Below are 17055 nucleotides of genomic sequence, written 5' to 3' on the forward strand. Positions count from 1 at the left end.
ATTAGCGAATACAGAAAAATACAAACCGATAAATATTTCAGTTAACGAGGGAAGAGGAACAAAGGCTTAAAACGTGCAGCAAGCAGTAGTGCAACAGGGTAAGGCGTTAAACTGGAAGGGATGTGGGATGGGAGCTGGCACTCTTGCTGGATCTGCACTTCCGAGGCGCAGTTTCCCTCCGAGCAGCCACACGATGTACCTACAGAACAAACGCTCGCTCGGTGGTGGCAAATACCCTCTAGGGCTGGGGGCGTGTGTCTCCTCCAGCCAGGCTCGAAACTGTCAGAGCTACCCTGCGAACAGGCGAGCCCTGGCCTAAGTAAGAGCAGTAAAACGCTACCAGAATGTCAAACAACCCACTGCTTGTAGCAAAAGGGCCTGCGTGGAGCAAACCGCTGTAGCAGCCACCTGTAATCTCTTTGTAACGCCGAACTCCTGTCAGCAGCTTGTGCCGTGCATTTAACCTTTCCAGCCTGCCCCCCCCCGCCCGTTCCGGACTTCCCCTGCCGGCCCAATTACGGCTAATCCCGTACAGCCCCTGGAAAACCCTGCCCTAATCCGCCTCCCAGCCGCTGCCGCAACACCGGCTCCTCATTTACATTCGCTGCCCGCGCCTCCCGCGGCTCCGCACCGGGGCTGCCGCCGCTGCCGCCTCCCCCGCGCCGCAGCCGGCGCCGCTTCCCGGGGAGGCCGGGCCGGCGGGAGCCCCGCCCGCGCCGCGGGGAGCGGGAGCAGCAGCAGCGCGCGGCCGTGCGTGCCCGCCAGCAGCGCCGCCCGCTCCGCAGCGCGGGGGGAGCCGCCGGCGCCGCGCCTGAGGTAAGAGCGGCAGCCGCCGGCTCCTTCCCGGGGCTCGTCCGCCGGGGCGGGTGCTGCGGGGTGGGTTCGGCATCACGGGCTCTAGAGCGAGGGGTGAGGCGGGGGCTCCGCTCCCGAGATGGGCTGGTTTATCGGTTCTCTTCTTATTCCACGTATTTTATGAAATATGATCGGAAGCGGCAGCTGCTTAGGGCTTTGCGCTGCTAGTTTAAAAAGCATTGCATCATTGTAGCTTTCCTGCGGCTCGGTGGGCTCGGCTGTATGTGAATAAGCAGTTTCAGGGGTAGGCACGTAGTGGAAATCGCGTGTGGATTATTTCCACTCTTTTTGAATGGGTGGGAGCTGGGAGGGAGGGTGACGTTAATACCTGTGGCTGCATGAATAGCATCGTATCTCTTGTGGAAGGCAAGATGTTTAATTTTTTTAAGCAGGTGCTACAAGGTGCTTGTCGTGACTAGTGTGTTTGCCGAGATGCGGATCGGTAATACACAACCGAAGGCACGAGACTGCTCCATATCGTAATGAACTGGGAGCCTGTGGCTTGCATACTGTATTTAAAGTAGAGCACCGCATGAAAGACTGCATCCTTTTTTAAACCGGTCTTGAAGCATAGCCCATTGAAAAAGCCTGTTGTAGTACTGTGATAGGCAGTACCTTTTATCTAGGCAGTTCACGAGAGAAAGCCTTCATATATTTCTCTCATATAGTAGGAGGGGCCAGATGACTGTTTCAGGAAAATATTTTAAAGCATACATTGAATATATGGGTTATAACAGAGATAAACCAACTATGGATAAGTAATTAAGGATTGAACTGACTTCTTCAGGAAAAAATGGGAAGGAAGCCGAACTGTGCTATGAATAAATGGTTGTGCCTGTGCAGAAGTGCAAAATATGTAATCTAAGAGAAAACCCACCTCTCTCAACTGCAGGAAGCAGCCATACATTCAAGGTCTGTGGAGGGAGTCCTTTTTATGGAGAGGCTTCTGTGGAAATAGCTGCTAATTAAAGCAAGCAGGATCAGTCCCTCTTTATCCTATTGACAAGTTAATGTTTAAAAATGACCCTTTGACTGCCTCAGGAGGTAAATCAGCAATGGGAATATGCTTCTGATGAATGAGGCTGTCATTTTAACAGCTGGCTTTTTTTTTCTTTGGGGGGGGGGCAGAATAGGAGATTAAGGAATGCAATTCAAAAGCAAATTTAAAAAAAGCTATGATTTTCTCCTGATGCTCTGCAGAAGTACCCCTGGAAAGCAGATGCAGCCATTCAAATCTATATTAGGTTCCGACTCTTACATTGCTGAGTGATTTTAACCAGATAAATTGAAGGAATAGGTAACAGTATAGTAACAGTGACACTACCTGTATTTGAAAATATTCTAGTGACTTGATTTAAAATCTGTATTAATTAGACCTAAATCTACACATGCAAGCAAGTGGATATTGCCTACTATGTTGTTGTCCCAGAGTGACCTATTCTCCTCTAGTTTATATAGCAGACTTACTTATAAATCCTAATCGTAAAGTAATCTTTGATGCAGATACAGTGAAATTATAATGGTAAATTTCTCCCTACCTATTCTGATTATGGTGGACCATGCTAATCAACTGTTTGAAGACCACCTATTCCTTTAAAAAAAATTGTTGCTTCTCAGGATTTTAAAATTGCAGAAATACCTTTAATCCTATTAGGACTGATGGAATTTACTCTGTCCTTGTAAACTGATGTTCTCTGGATTAATGCCAGATATGGAATAGTTTGAACTTTCCACTGGAGAGATTAAGGAAAGAGGGAAGGCAATTACAAGTGTTACACTGGTAGAGATTCAATTATGCGATTGTATACAGGATTTGCAGTTACAACACCATAATGCAGAATAAAATAAAACAAGTTTATTATTGGCAAAGCCTTTTATTTCTGCTAATAAAACTGACGTGCCAATATAACGCTAAAGTAGCTGCAATAATAAGCATACATTATAGACACTTTATGTATTGACACTGATTGCCTTAAAAAGTTTCAAAACACTGGGCAATCTTTCCTCTCCTGGCAAAAAGAGGCAATATTCCTAAGTGCTTGTGCTGTAGCATCTGCTCTGGTGCTGCCTTCCCTTAGAGGTCTTGCCAGAGCTGTTCTGCCTTAGCAGATAAGCTGAATCAGCACAGATTGCATTTCTTCACAGCCTGCAGCTGCCCATAGCAAAAGTTTAGCTAAGCTGGATCCCTCAGAGGGCATGCAACAGACCTCAGTTGCATCAACCAACTCATCCTCCAGTCTAGCTCACTGCAGGTAAACAAATAATTCTCTGAGGATTATCGCTAGACCAGAGGTTTTGGCTGTGCTCTAAAATGGATTGATCAGTTGCCAGGTATATAGAGGCAATTAATGTACACACAAATTCTAGCATATGTACTTGCAAATTATTTATTCTGGTCAGAGTTAATGCATCTGTGTAAAAACTTTCACTGAATTGTTTCATTACATCCTTGTTTGTGGAATATATGAACTGGTATGCCTGGCTTTTATCTACTAAGCAACAAAATGAATTAATAACCAATAAATTCGTGAATAAATACTAGGGTTTTGCATCCAATGCTCAGCTGTGTGGTGGAGCACAGCTGAAGACAATGTGGTGCCTGCAAGAGATTGCCTTTGAGTGATAGGATGTGAATTTATGACTGTGATACTGAAGATGGTTAACTTAAAATCAGTAGAAATTAAAGTGAACCAAAAACTATCTTGCCATTCCCTGCATTATTCAGAGGAAGCCATTAAGCAGCATAGTTACTGGAGGGTAACTGCAAGTAACTCTGCTAGAGGCACATGCTGGCCACAGGAAATATACAAAATAGGAAAAAGGAAAATTGCTGTTAAGTTCCTAATCTAGTATCTACCGAAAAAGCTTCATAGTTGACTATTGTCTGACTGAGGACTGAGTTATTCTTCAAAAGAAACAGGAGTGAGACCAGATTGTAATTTTAGACCTACTTTGTAGCCTGTTGTAAATAAAGATTTTCAAGCTCAAGTTTGAGGTACTAGAACTCAGAACGTTGAGGTTAGAGATGTTTACCTATAGATCATTAATGACAGGAATAGGGTAACACTGCAATAAGGAGTGATGGGTATGGGAAAGAACAACCCATCTCTTGTTCCTGGTTGACTGAGGAACTGGATTATGCAGAACACGTAGCCATCTCTTTGGATAAGAACATGATGCATCTCTGCTTGATACTGCGTAGCCCTTGCCACTGATGACAATACATGTAATCTGTAGCTAAAGCAGTCGTTGTGACCTTTGGTTTTCTGATAGAAAGAAGTGTATGAGCTGCCACACTTACTAGTTTTCCTTTGCAAAGCTCTCTTGAGCACTGGGTAAAGGTCTAACTTGTTCGTTATTGTGGGGGCAAGTTCTTCTCTCTGCTTGTTCATAATTTCTTCTGCGTCAGAAAGCAGGTTTTATGCAGTGTACTGTGATGCTGAGGAAAAGGTTTGCTAACTAAAATTGCTTTGGTAGTTTTTGTTTGGGAGCGTGATCTAAAGGGCAATACATAAACATAATGCCACAACTGGGCAATGCATTAAATGCTGCAAGCAGAGCTACTGGTCTTACTGCAAGCAGCAGTGACCGCTGCAGCTTTTTCTTCTCTGGAAAGCACAAGAGAAGTTGCGTGATTCTTAGAGTAAGGAGCATCTAGGAGTATCTCTAACTCTAGGTTAATTTTCAAAGTCATTGTTTCATCAGTCCCTTCCATCCATAAAGTGTGGAGGCCTCAAATGAAATTCTTGTCCCACTGTTCAGGATCAGATTTTCACCTTAACCATGTCAGTAACATATTTCTTAAACTGTTCCCTAATTATTTTCTTTATAGGCTGACAAAATGGCTGAGGTTGCAGGGACCTCTGAATGTTGTCTGGTCCAACCCTCGGCTTATAGCATTTAGAGCAGGTTGCACAGGACTCTGTTCAGCTGGGTTTTGAATAACTCCAGTCTCTGGGGATTCAGACTCTGCAGCCTGGGTGACCTGTACCTGCGTTGGACCACGCTCTCACTGCAAGAGTTTCTTATGTTTAAATGAAATTGCTTGTGTTTTGGTTTGCGCCTGTTTCATCTTGTTTTTTCATTGCACATCCCTAAGAAAAGTCTGGCTCCAGCTTCTTTACTTTCCCTTCTTTGTCAGAAGGGCACCCCTCTGGTTTATGGTCAGCTTTTCCATTGTGGCTCCCAGGTCTTTCTCTGCAAAGCTGTTTTCCCAGCCAGTTGGCCTCTAACCTGGCCTGGTACAAAAGGAGAAGGGAGGAAGCAGAGGAAAATGACAAAGAGGAAATGGTAGAAGAAGGGATTGGGGGGATGGTAGTGTGTAGAGGAATGCAGGCAACTATAGCCAGTATGGTGGTTGCAGCAGGCTGGTTGACCTCAGCCTCATTATAATGCTGTTGGGGGAAGACCACAGTCTTGAATGTCAATCCACAAGTGCTTCGATGCTTGGTAGTTTAAATAGGTTTTAATGTACCCTGCAACTGTAAATGATGATATTAATATGAATCAAAAAAGATGTGTGAGTTTTATTCTGAGATTGGTATATATGCTTCCAGGGCAGCCAAGATGCTTTCCTTTTCAACTGTCTTTGCAATGGTGTAGTTCTGGCAGTACTGGTATGACAAAGAAAAATTTTTCTGGGCAGCTCATGTTGCGTTACTAATCTCTGTCTATTAAGGCAGACTTTTCCAGGAAGGATCATGATGCTTCAAAGGAGCAAACATAGTTTCATGACACTAGTATAGTATATTAGCTGTGGAAGACATGGGGGGAATTGGTGCCGAAAGAAGCCTTCTGTCATCACTTAAAGGATCACTGGCATTCAGCAGTAGTCCTCAAGAATAGATGATGCAGGACTACATTTAAGAGTCCTTTATGATGGTCCTGAAATGGATGTTGTGCAAGCTTCATTATTTGCATGTACATTTGAGCATATAACTCTTTCATGTTTGGAAATAACACAGGTGCACTGGGAGTTCTTCATATTTGAGAAATAGTTTGTCTTTATCATTGGTCCAGACCTGCATCCGCTGTAAGTAGGTCAATCAAAGTCAATGGAGCAGTACCTGTCTACCCTTGCTGTATGTTGTCTGTTGTGTTTTTTCTTCCAGAAGGTTGAAAGCCACCCAAGACACATAAAATAGAGGGATTTTCTTGGTCAGTGGTGTTCCTATTCAAAGATTTCAGAGGTGTGATCCGTATGATATCTGCCAAGCTGTTAAAGCATGTTGTGCAACTTCATAGTAGAGAGGTGCAGGTAGAGTACTCTCTGTACAGGAGCACACACAGGAATACTACGATCAGGTTTTTGCATGTTAAGATTTTAAGAGGCAGAGCTAACATCTCTGAGTGGAGTTGAAAGCACTGCGATCATTTTTACATATTGCTAATGCTCCTTTGCTCAGCTTTTTTTTTTTTTATACCTTTGTAGATTAACAGTGTTACCGAAATCAGAACAGTAGCTAATAAAGATGTGTTATCTCTCCAACAGCTCAGTTTGCTTCAGTTTCTGAGTAAATAGTTAACAGCAGATCGTGTAACCAGACACTTGAAGACACTCTTGGAGGTTTTTTTTAGTTAACCTGCACTTTCTGTGGTTCATGTAATGTCTATCAGTATGTAGGAAAACACTGTAAAATAGTAACAGTATTATACACAAAGGACTAGAAATAGTATATATCCAAGGTTTGAATACAAAATAGTATTGTAGCGTTCTATTTGTAATGGTATATTCAAGGGGATCTCTAGTTCATTTCTGTTTGTCAGTGTTTGAGCAGAGCCTGTGCATCCTGAGGGTAATCGATCTTGGTGATCAACCAACAAAAAAGTTTTAGATGTCTTTTCACTCTATCGTGCTTGCTGCTGTTGGCTCATTCCTTTCTGTTCTCTAATGCAGGCTACCCTCCTACCTATCCCTGCAGTCACATAATTGACATGATTGCATACACGGAGTCCTTACTCTATAGGACTTTGGCACGTGACAACCAGTTTTTCCATTGAGCTGTAATCAGTTCTTCAGTAGTGTTGTAGGAGTGGTACACTTCACAGTTCTCTTTACCTGCATCCAGGCATATGCCAAAGCCTATGTCCCACATGTCCCTTTTCTTAACCTGCTGCCTCTTCCTGCCAAGTTGAGTGATCTAATCCATGGTTCAGTGAAGTACCTCTTTGGCCCACCATCCAAAGGACAACATCTACTCTCCTCTGTCTGGACACTGCTTGCTTCAGGTCTCCTTGGTGCTACAGGGACAAGGAGATTGATCACCTCCTCACTGAGATGGTTGGCTGTGTAACGCCAAGGAGACTTGATGGCTGTTGGTCCTGACCTACAGGCTCTATTTTATCCAGCAGGTCTGAGATGGCAGGAGGGTTTCATGTTTTAATACCAGATTTACTTACCTGTAGATATTTGATATTACATTGGAATTTTTATTTACAAGAGTGATACAGCATTATGCCCAAATGACACAAGCATGACGTAAGATTGTAATGTATGGTAGAATCACAATACAAACCAATTCCCCATGCCAGTCTCTACATGCCCCGCTGCCACAACAAGAAAGGTTTTGTCCTACTTAGAGAGGTCCCAAACCATGGACCAAATGTAAATACAGTCTGGAATCTATAGATGGCCTGCACAGTGAGGGATGCTTAATTTCTAAGAATGAATGTTGTATCTTTTTTTCTCATGTTAAGTCCCAGCTCTCGTTTTAGCCAGTACTTCTGAAAGACAAACCTTGTATTTCACTGATACCAAGTCCTGAAAGCCCTCAGAGGGAGGAGGAGAGCCTACGCACATTGGTCGTTTTCTGGAGATTCAGAGTCAAGGGCTCCAGCGTAATTGTGCACGACCTTTCAGATCTGAGATCTGTCTGCATCGAGGAAGGGGCACCGCCGACTTGAAACATCTCCCAGCATCAAGGATTTTCTGGCTCCATCAGGAGTTCCAGGTTTAAATGGCAATTAAATCAGATTTAGTGCCTTGCACTATCAGTGTGTGACATGCCAGCTCTGCCATGCAGGGACTGAGTGGCCCCGTGTGCCATCCTCTGTGGCAGGAAGTTACAGCAGGATGTAAAACTACACATGGTAATATAGTCTGAAATACCATTGCTGATGATTTTTAGGCGTTCTGAGCAAAGCGAGGCGAAAACAAAGCCACTAATTTTCACTTTTCCATCGTAAAAAAGGGATGGGGGGAGAGAGTGGCCTGGTAAGATGTGTACGCTACAAACCATACATACACAGAGCTATGCTAACCTTTGAAATACTTGTAAACAGTTTCTGTAGAGAGCAGTAGATTTTAAGCAGCAGCAGCAGCCAAAATGCGGAAAGCAGCAGGTGTTGTGCATCCCACTTTCTGTGTCGTGGTGCTGGAGCCAGGGGTGTCTGGTGAAATCTCAAAACAGTCAAATGCTTTGAGAAGCCGAACACAGCTCAGCAAAGCAGATCTGAGCTAACGTGGACTGCCTGTCTGCCAGTAAAGAGATAACTGCACTCCATTGTTTAATTGAAATGTCATGAAACTAAAATATACTTTGGTAAAATCCACCGTAAAAGTTCATTCTGCTTGTGGATCCTGCATACAGGGGGGGAGGAGGGGTATCTGTCAAGTTCACAGGTGGGGGAGTCAAACTTCCAGCTTTTGCTGATGAAAACTGTAGTGCCTAAGCAGTGAACCTGTTGCTTGGTTTTCAGAGGTCCTCTTGGTTTGCATGACCAAATTTAAATACCTAGAAGGCACTGCATCTGTAGATACATTTGAGGAATCTCACTGTTATTTTCTGAGTATTTCTACCAAAAAACATCTCTCTGACTGAATTTTCCTACTGTCTCCCTAATTTGCTCTGCTCCCGAAACCCTTGACAGCGTTCAAAGTCACATTTTTGGAAGGCTTTTTTCTTTTTTTGTTACCTTAATTGCTGAATATAAATCTTGGCCACTCTTTCAACCTCCAGTTTCTCAAATTAATAGCATTCCTATTCCTGAGCTAGTATTTAAATGTAACTTACTTCCTTTCCACAAGAATCAACCTTTGACAGATAAATTGACAATTCAGAGAAGCAAGTTATGCCATTTTTTTTGTACAGTAAAGTGTTTGAATTTCATAAGGTAGGAGCTGTTCTCAAATATGTAAGATATACACATATGGAATGTGATGTTCTGGAAAGTCTGCAAAGAAATCCTAAAGAATCCTCTACTTACATTCCTAAAAATCAATAACCTACAGAAACACTGTGGTCTGTAATCCATTACACTGAAAGCTCTGGAGAGCAATAGGAGCAATGTGGCATAGAGCCATATGTGTTTAAATTTAATGCCTTGTAGAATAAGATTAATAAACACCTTGGAATAACACACCCACTTCTCTAAATTTACAGGTTGCACCAGCAGTCCGATTAAAAGTAAGAAAATTAAGAATTTGGAAGAGTTGCTATTACCAGGAAGATCTGAACCAATGGACTGTACGGATACAGGCATGTTTGAAGGCATCTGCTCTTCCCATTACAAGGTAAGACACACAAGGATTTTTCTGCTGGTTTGTTTCTCTTCGGTGCAGTGCAGCTCTCTGTTGTGGCACTGCCCAAGATGGCAATGGAGGTGTTCTCCAAAGCTGGTTCAGTCTAGTGGCTCATTGCTAGTAACTGTAGCCTATAGTTAATGTATAACTGGACTATATTCAGACCCAAAAGGCCTCAACTTTCAGAAGTCAGTGACAAATGTGGATCCTCGGGACCTGTAAAATTCTAAGTTTTGTAATATAAAGTGTCTGTTCAGATGACTCTACAAGTTGTCTATTTCTTTTTTTTATGTGCTTATTAATTGCTGTAGACTGAAGTGGAGAATCAGGAGAAAGTATCTCAGAGTTGTATGCCAGAAAATGTGTCTAACTGAAGATGCAAGTTATGCCATTTTCTTTGTGAAGTCTTAGTGTTCTTTCGCTTTCAGGGTTGTTATATGGTTTGTCTACAAAAGCTGCTGCATTTTTTTTTTTCCTATTCCATTAAGATTTGTTACATATTGGTTTAAGATGAGGGTGGTGGAGAGCTTGGTGCATTTTCTTGGCAAGTTTTTGCCTGATACCTGGGTGTACTGTCATTTACACGGAATGCTTCCTGTACTGAGTTGTTTTCATGGAAGGTACACAACACAGATTTTCAAAAACTTATTTGGGACTGGTAGAAGCACTTGAGAGATACACGAAGCGAACTAATGTAAAAGTAAAATTTCTTGTTTCCAAGAAGTAGTTCTGTGTGGCTGGGGGATGGATACATGGGACTTCATATTCTAACAATTTTGACCAACACAAGATTGCTACAGAGCAAATGCAAACCCAAAACACCAGCTCTGTGTTATTTGGGAGCTCAAATCAGGCAGTTGCCCTGTTACAAAAAGGGGCCGTTACAACTGGACTTAGCTGGTTTCTGCTTTAACCCAGAGAAGACTTTCAGCTGAAGTCAGCATGACACTGTTTCTCCATTTTCACCAGCCAGTGTTGAATGATGAGGTAACAATCTGTGCTGGGGCAGTGCACTGCCGTTGCTTCTATGGCGTACAGAAATACTAGCCAACAGTGTCCAGTATTAGCAGTCTGCCATTTTCACAAGCATGGTATTCTTCATGCCTCTCATTCTTTTGTGGAAGAACTAATTGAAGTGATCCTCTTCCTAAGGTGGGGAATGTAACAGACTGTGGCACTGCGTGCTGTAGAAACAGGAGGTACTCACTTGTATGCTGAAATAACAGGAATGAAACTTGTAAAGTATTTAGAAAAATGCAAAGATAAGCAAAAGTAAATACAACTTAGAAGGAAAAATGGATTCAAACCCTTGAGTACTTGAGACATTCCAGTAATTTTCTGTAGTTGTTGTTATGGAGAAATGTAGATAGACCATAAAGACCTGTAAGATCTGGTCTAGATAACACCTCCCTAAAGAGTTTTATTTCCCTTCCCAGATGCTTGTGTGACCCCTGGTGTCCACACACAAGTGCTCCAGTGGAATCTGTATCGCCACCGGGTGTTGCCGGCTTCCACAAGTATAAATGCTGGCCTGGTCTGTGCTTTCTTGTTTGAAAGTCTTTACACTTGCCTTTTACAAAGTCCCTAGCTTTAGTGCAAATTCCTAATACAATGTGTGGGAGGGGAATGACAGCTTTGGTTCCTCAAATGCAAAATGAGAATACAATTTTGTGTTGCCACCTGGCCTGCTTTAATCATGTCCTTCTCTGAATCAGAGCTTCAGAGTTTGTCCTGCTTTGTGAGGGAGAGAGCCCAGCCTTGGACAGGGCCTCTGGCTGTTGCATGGCAAGTAATCCTTCCAAATAGGATTTGCATTCTTGCAGCAGCCATTCTGAGGACAGAGAATGAATCCATGGAGGCGAATTCTGCTTACACAGACATAGCTCAAGTCCAGCCATTCAGAACACGAGTCAGTGACAGACAGAGTTGCACGTAAATTGAGTCCTTTCTGAAAAGGACTGGTACTAGTGGCTAAGAAAAATGTACAGGACCAGAGTGTCTGCAATGTCTTAACTGGATTTATAGGCACTTACTTAGAGGAACAATGTTCGAGCCTCTGAGTTGCTTTGTTAGTTTTATTTTAACAAAAGCTGCCAGCCCTGCAGAGTTGTCATGTGGAAATGTGAACATGCAACACAGCTACTTCTGTGTATGGTCTTGGTCTTCACTTAAAACTTCATTGCTCTTTCAGTGCTGTATACTGTGTGCTTTAAAGCACCTGACATGGTCTACTATAGTGACTCTTCTATTTGGGATGGTACCCTGCAGCTGTAGGATAGAATAAATAACTGGAGCTAAGAGCAGCTTAAATCAGAGCCAGACCTTGAATCCCTGAACTTTTGAATTGCCATTTATGTGTGGGCATTATTCTTGATAGCCTTCTAGGTGTGTTTATCCTTTTTTGGCTGAGAAATGATTGGAACATCAAGCAAAACTTAGGAAATGAAAGAATAGACTACCTTCTGGTTTATACCCAACACAGGTGTTCTGATATTAACAGAAGATATGTGAGTTTCAGTTAATGTTGGGTTTTTTTGCAATCTAAGTTTTAAATGAAAGCCTGAATAAGCACCAGAAAACTTCAAAACAATAAAAAACCTCCTTCAACTCATCAATGTTTTGTAGCTCTTGCTTTTTTTTTTTTTTTCCTCTGCAGAGCGTAAAGATGTGTTTGGACTCTATATTGAAGCACTGGTAACTTATAAGTGAAACATTTATTTTCAAACTTCAGGATAGTTCAATCAAAACCAGTTCATTTTGCTAGGAGTTCACAGTTCAGTGAAAGATTTCCTTATAATATATGAATAAAATTGATTTTTCTTATTACTTAGTCCTGTTTTTTTCCTTTCTAGTGCATTGAAATTGGTGTTTCTATTACTCACTTATACTAGTAAGGGACCCCATGTGTTGACAAGGCATCAATTGTGCTGGGTACCATGCTGTGTACCTTGCTGGGTCCAGTATAAATTGTAAATGCACCTTTCTGCAAAAAGTATATGACCAAAGAGGCAAGAAATATTAGATGGGCACAGACCCAGGAGCACAGAGGACAGTGAGATTTTTTTTTTTTTTTTTTTTTTTTTTCCCCATCAGCATGGTAAGCAGTGGCTTCAGGAACCTGCAGGCAGCCATTTACATATGCAACTCTATAGCCTCGAGGTGGTTGTGTTTTAAGGTGGTGGAGAATCAAAGCATTTCATCTATGCAAGCAAGGAGGGATACAAAGAATTGCCCGTAATGTCATTATAGTACTCCATGCTGGTTTGATTTGAATAAGCAGTTTGCTTTAAATCAACTTGGAAATTGGAGCAGCCTCTTCACAGTGTGGGGAAGCCTTTTGCTTTTGGAAGTGAGGGTGACATACAGCTTGTCTGTCCTGCAGTATAATTTGTCATGACATTAGCTGGCACAGTAAGTTCTTACAAACTGCAGTGACACTTGCCCTATGTGACATAATTCGAAATGCTTTTTCATAATACTTCCACTTGAGCTGAAAGCGGCAAACTGTCGTTTCTAATTTCAGCCCTTTTGATCACTTGTCCCCAATGATAAGTTCTGCTTTGCAATGTTTCCCAGTGCTGCCTGAAGTGAAAAGATGAGATAGCAGCTAGCAGTCCAGGGTTTTTCCCCTGTTGCTACTTGAGAGCATGCTAGAAGTCATTGATCCTTCAAGACCGAAATCCTGTAGGAGTTAGATTCAGAAGTTAGCCCTCCCAAAGCAGACATAAAGATGTAGAAGTAACAACAGAGCCAACTAGCAATAAGGTGTGTTTGTGCTTGCCTCCATTTATTACTACTAACATTGGATGCTAGTCACAGAATATAATACTTAAAAACCCATCAAAAGGAAAGTGGTATGGAGTGAGATCAGAGTCTTCGCAATCAAAAACAGTGCGTTTTTCTAGTTTTTATATGGGTCACCAAGTGGGAATTATTACGACTTTGTTTTTAATTTCTTTCGGCAAGGAGAGAGTCTTTACTCAATAAAGATTGCCTAAACTCTTGTTGCTACTTAGTGATCTATTCAAGTTGCATGTGGAATGCTGGAATTATTTCCTAGTGACTAGATGGAAAATACAGTTATTTTGGTAACACTTTGTTCATGCTGATGCTATTGAATATGCATAATTCACTCCACTTGATGCTCTGGCCTTGACAAGTTTGATTACTGTTCCTAATAGTAAGAAATAACAGTTCTTTTGGGGTGGTAGACAACTGCTAAGTACAATGTGGATGAAAACAAGAAGTGTCTTGCGGGTGCAGTTAAATGCAGTCAAGCGTGGTGGGGAATTCACCAGTAACCAGTAAGGGGAGAAGTTTGGGAGTGTGAGCTCTTGTTTGATAGCTGGTATAAAAGTAAACTGCTATACTGTGTAAAATCAGACAGGGAAATCTGATATAAAGATAAACTTGCTATGAGACTAATCTAATAGACTCCACAAATACTAGTAAAACGAAAGAAGCGGGCACCTGGTTATGCAGGATGCGTAGTGCTTCCTCTGGTTTCTTGCTAAACAGAAACAAAAACTGGGACACTTTTAGGTGTCTACTTATTTAGCCTCAGGTTCCTCACAACCCATGAGTCATGGTTTTGAGGACAACCTTATAGCTACGTGAGGTATGGAAATGCTCTTATCCCACCCCCCTATACAGATGACCACTGAGATTAGCCCAGGATCGTGCAAAGCAGAGAACTAAATTCCACTTCTAAAACCAAGCACCAGACTTGACTATTCACTCAATACTCTTACACCAGTGGGTTGATCTTTCTGCAGAATGAATAGGCTATACCACTCCTATCCTCAGTTAGATTCAGGATCCATCTGTTGAATTTCAACTGTGCATTTCTAGGTCAGATTTAAAGTGAGTAAAAAGGTCACACTTTGTTTCAACTATGTGGTGTTCAGGAATAGAACTGAAAATAGTAAATGGAGTACAGAAATTCAGGAGACACTCAGATTTGGAGTTCAGCTTCTTCCAAGAAAGAGGCCAAACTGAACTTTTAAATTCTAGTCAGTCTGCAAAGGTGAGGTTGCAGCTGAGACAGCATCACCTTGTTGTGCGAAAGAGATCCCTTTAAGTTTACCATGCTGGAAATTAAGTCAGTACAGAAAATGTTGCAAATGTATACAGTGTGACTTGCATATTTATTTCTGTATCTGTGCTGTTAATTGAATGTTAAATTACTAAAAATACATTTTTTAAGCCCTACTTGTGATACAACCTTCTCTTTTTTTGTTTCTGTTTTCATCTTTTTTTAAAAAAAAATCCTCCTTACATGCATGTGCTCATTGCTTAGATTTAGTTAGATGTATACTACTTAAAACCAAACCTTGTAAAAGCAAATGCAAAGTAATTTTTTTTTAAAACAAGTGTCTTCTGGCATTTAGCATGCCAACAGCAGTGCGAAGAAGTCAAAGGAATGCTTGAGTAGGAAGGCAGAAGCACATCATGTGAAGTTTCACAAGTGAAAGCCAGCAACCTTTTTTGCACGTAGTTGGAGTTGTTTATAGCTGCAAAGAGCTGGCTGAGTGCTGAATCAAAGTGCTTAAATAGCGGGGAAAGATTTTGACTTTTGAATGTTCTGTAAAATCATGTTTTCATGCATTTCAGTGTGGGATCCAAATTGTTGGCATCTTTCTAAATGTGTGTTAAAAGGCATGGGAAAATGAATGTATGATAAACTGTGTCGGAGGAAGGAATGGTGGTTTGCTAGGAAGTGAGACAAAGATGGCCTAAGCATGGTCTTACTCACAAGATCTGACTGGGTGTTTTTGTGTGGCTTTAGACAAATTACCTAATTTATCCACCTTAAATCTTTCCTGTGATTAAATGGAGTAGTAGTACTAGCTTCATTTGACTTTGGGAATGAAATGAGAGGAAAAAAATGTATGTGCAGTTGCTGAAGATCCAGGTAGTTAAAAATGCAGAGTACTGTTGTTATGTGACTTTGGTTTAGTTTGAACAACGTAATCAGCAGGAAGCTTTGTCTAGGCATCTTAGTGAAGTACCAAATAAGTATTTAATATCCTAAATCCTCTCTTGGGGTTGGCTTTTGATGACATCTGTGTCATAATTCTTTCCTTTTATAGGTATTCAAAGAAGAGATTATCTGATGTTTTTTGAAAGTTCTATTTTTCCAAGTCCTTTTCCTGAATGCTTCCTGAATGAAGAATTGTACTTTTTGCTCGTTTAGCTGCATCCTTGCTGGCTTTCCTTGCTCAGCTTAGATTTTGGAGGCAGGGTATATTGTCTATAAACTTCAGGTTGTTCAGCTACTCTGCCTTTTATGCTGAGTCTTTTTTTCTTTTCCACACTAGTCTCCAGATGAGACTTCAAAAGCTAAGAATTACTGCAGAGTTTCACCTTACACTAGTCTCTCTGATTTGTTCTACTAGCTGCTTATGTGTTGTTTTACAGTACAGGAAACCGTTCACTGAAAATGGTGCATGTAAAATCTTATTCTAAGAGTTCTAAGAGCTTTTCTTTAAACTGAAGAAGGATGTTTTACCTATCACAGTAGGCTTATTAACTTGCATTTGTTGCTTTCTCTTTTCAGATGTAAACTTTCATGTCCTTGAGTGGAATCTCACTTAACATGCTGTTGTCTTAGGCACACAGTCTACTATATTTCCTCATTCTGCCACAGAACCTAATAGCTTTCAGGATGGAGGCTGTCAGGTACCAGTTGGCAGGAACCACCACACTACTCTTACTTTGGACTTTTCTTTGGCAATTTAATAATACTGTATTCTTCAGTTTTCTGTTCCTCAGCAGTAGCTTACATCTATCTTCATCTTTCAAACTCTATACGTTTATGTCTTGCCTTAATTTTCCTCTTTTGGAGAATTTGACATCTTCTACCCTTCCCCTTAGGCTGTTGAAATTCTTCCTTCATCTTACTGCGCCTTTCCAGGTTAATTTTAGCTGTCTGCTTATGGGTGATCAATCTGGTTTTATCCAGCTTTACACTAAGGAGGATCTTCTGTGTGTTTCTTTCCTGGGATTGTGTCATCCCATGAACTTTTGCTTTGTAAAGAAATAAAAATATTCTGCTTCTTGGTCACAAAACTATCAAGCACATTCCCATGTTGGTAGTTAGCATTTTATTGTCTTACCTAATCTCAGATCAGAAAGATTTACACGATGTCTTTTCATCTACAAGGGAATTCAGCTAGCATTCCTGTTTTCTTGTGCTAAACTTACTAGACATGCATGTGTAACATCATGCTTGTCTTTTGCAGCTTCAATTACATGTATGTATATGGAAACAGTACTTTGTGCTCTTCACACACTTGTATATAACTTCCCAGTGACTTTCTGCTGGGTATCTCTTAACAGTTTCCAGGTTTGTTCTCTCCGGCATCTTTTCTAATTTAATGTTGCTGCACTCATGATTCAAGTTGCAGGATGCCTGACCCAGACTTGGAGGAGTGAAGGAAATTTTTTGGAAAATTGAAATTTCAAGAAGTGGAGGTAGTAATTTTCAATAGCTCATCCAGTAATGGGTTAAGAAATCCTGATACCTGGTTTCTCTCTGATGTAAGTGGTGCGGCTTATTTTAAAGCAACCTCAGGAATAAAAGACCAAAATAGAATGACCTGAGGCATGCACTGTACACAGAGCAGATCAGAGTAAAGGAGTCCTAATAAAACTGCCCTTCTTTCTCTCTTCACATA

General features: G+C 41.4%; 1 protein-coding gene across 1 annotated transcript in view; it reads left to right on the forward strand.

The window, feature by feature from the left end:
* Positions 1-624: 624 nt before the first annotated feature.
* Positions 625-17055, forward strand: part of TMEM108 (transmembrane protein 108) — a 167420-nt gene continuing 150989 nt past the window's right edge. The window contains exons 1-2 of the mRNA XM_055805466.1: positions 625-816; positions 9237-9367. The gene's annotated coding sequence lies outside the window, so the exon portion shown is untranslated. The remainder of the gene's footprint in view (positions 817-9236; positions 9368-17055) is intronic.

This window comes from Falco peregrinus, chromosome 5 (assembly GCF_023634155.1).
Source record: "Falco peregrinus isolate bFalPer1 chromosome 5, bFalPer1.pri, whole genome shotgun sequence".
NCBI classification, from domain to species: domain Eukaryota; kingdom Metazoa; phylum Chordata; class Aves; order Falconiformes; family Falconidae; genus Falco; species Falco peregrinus.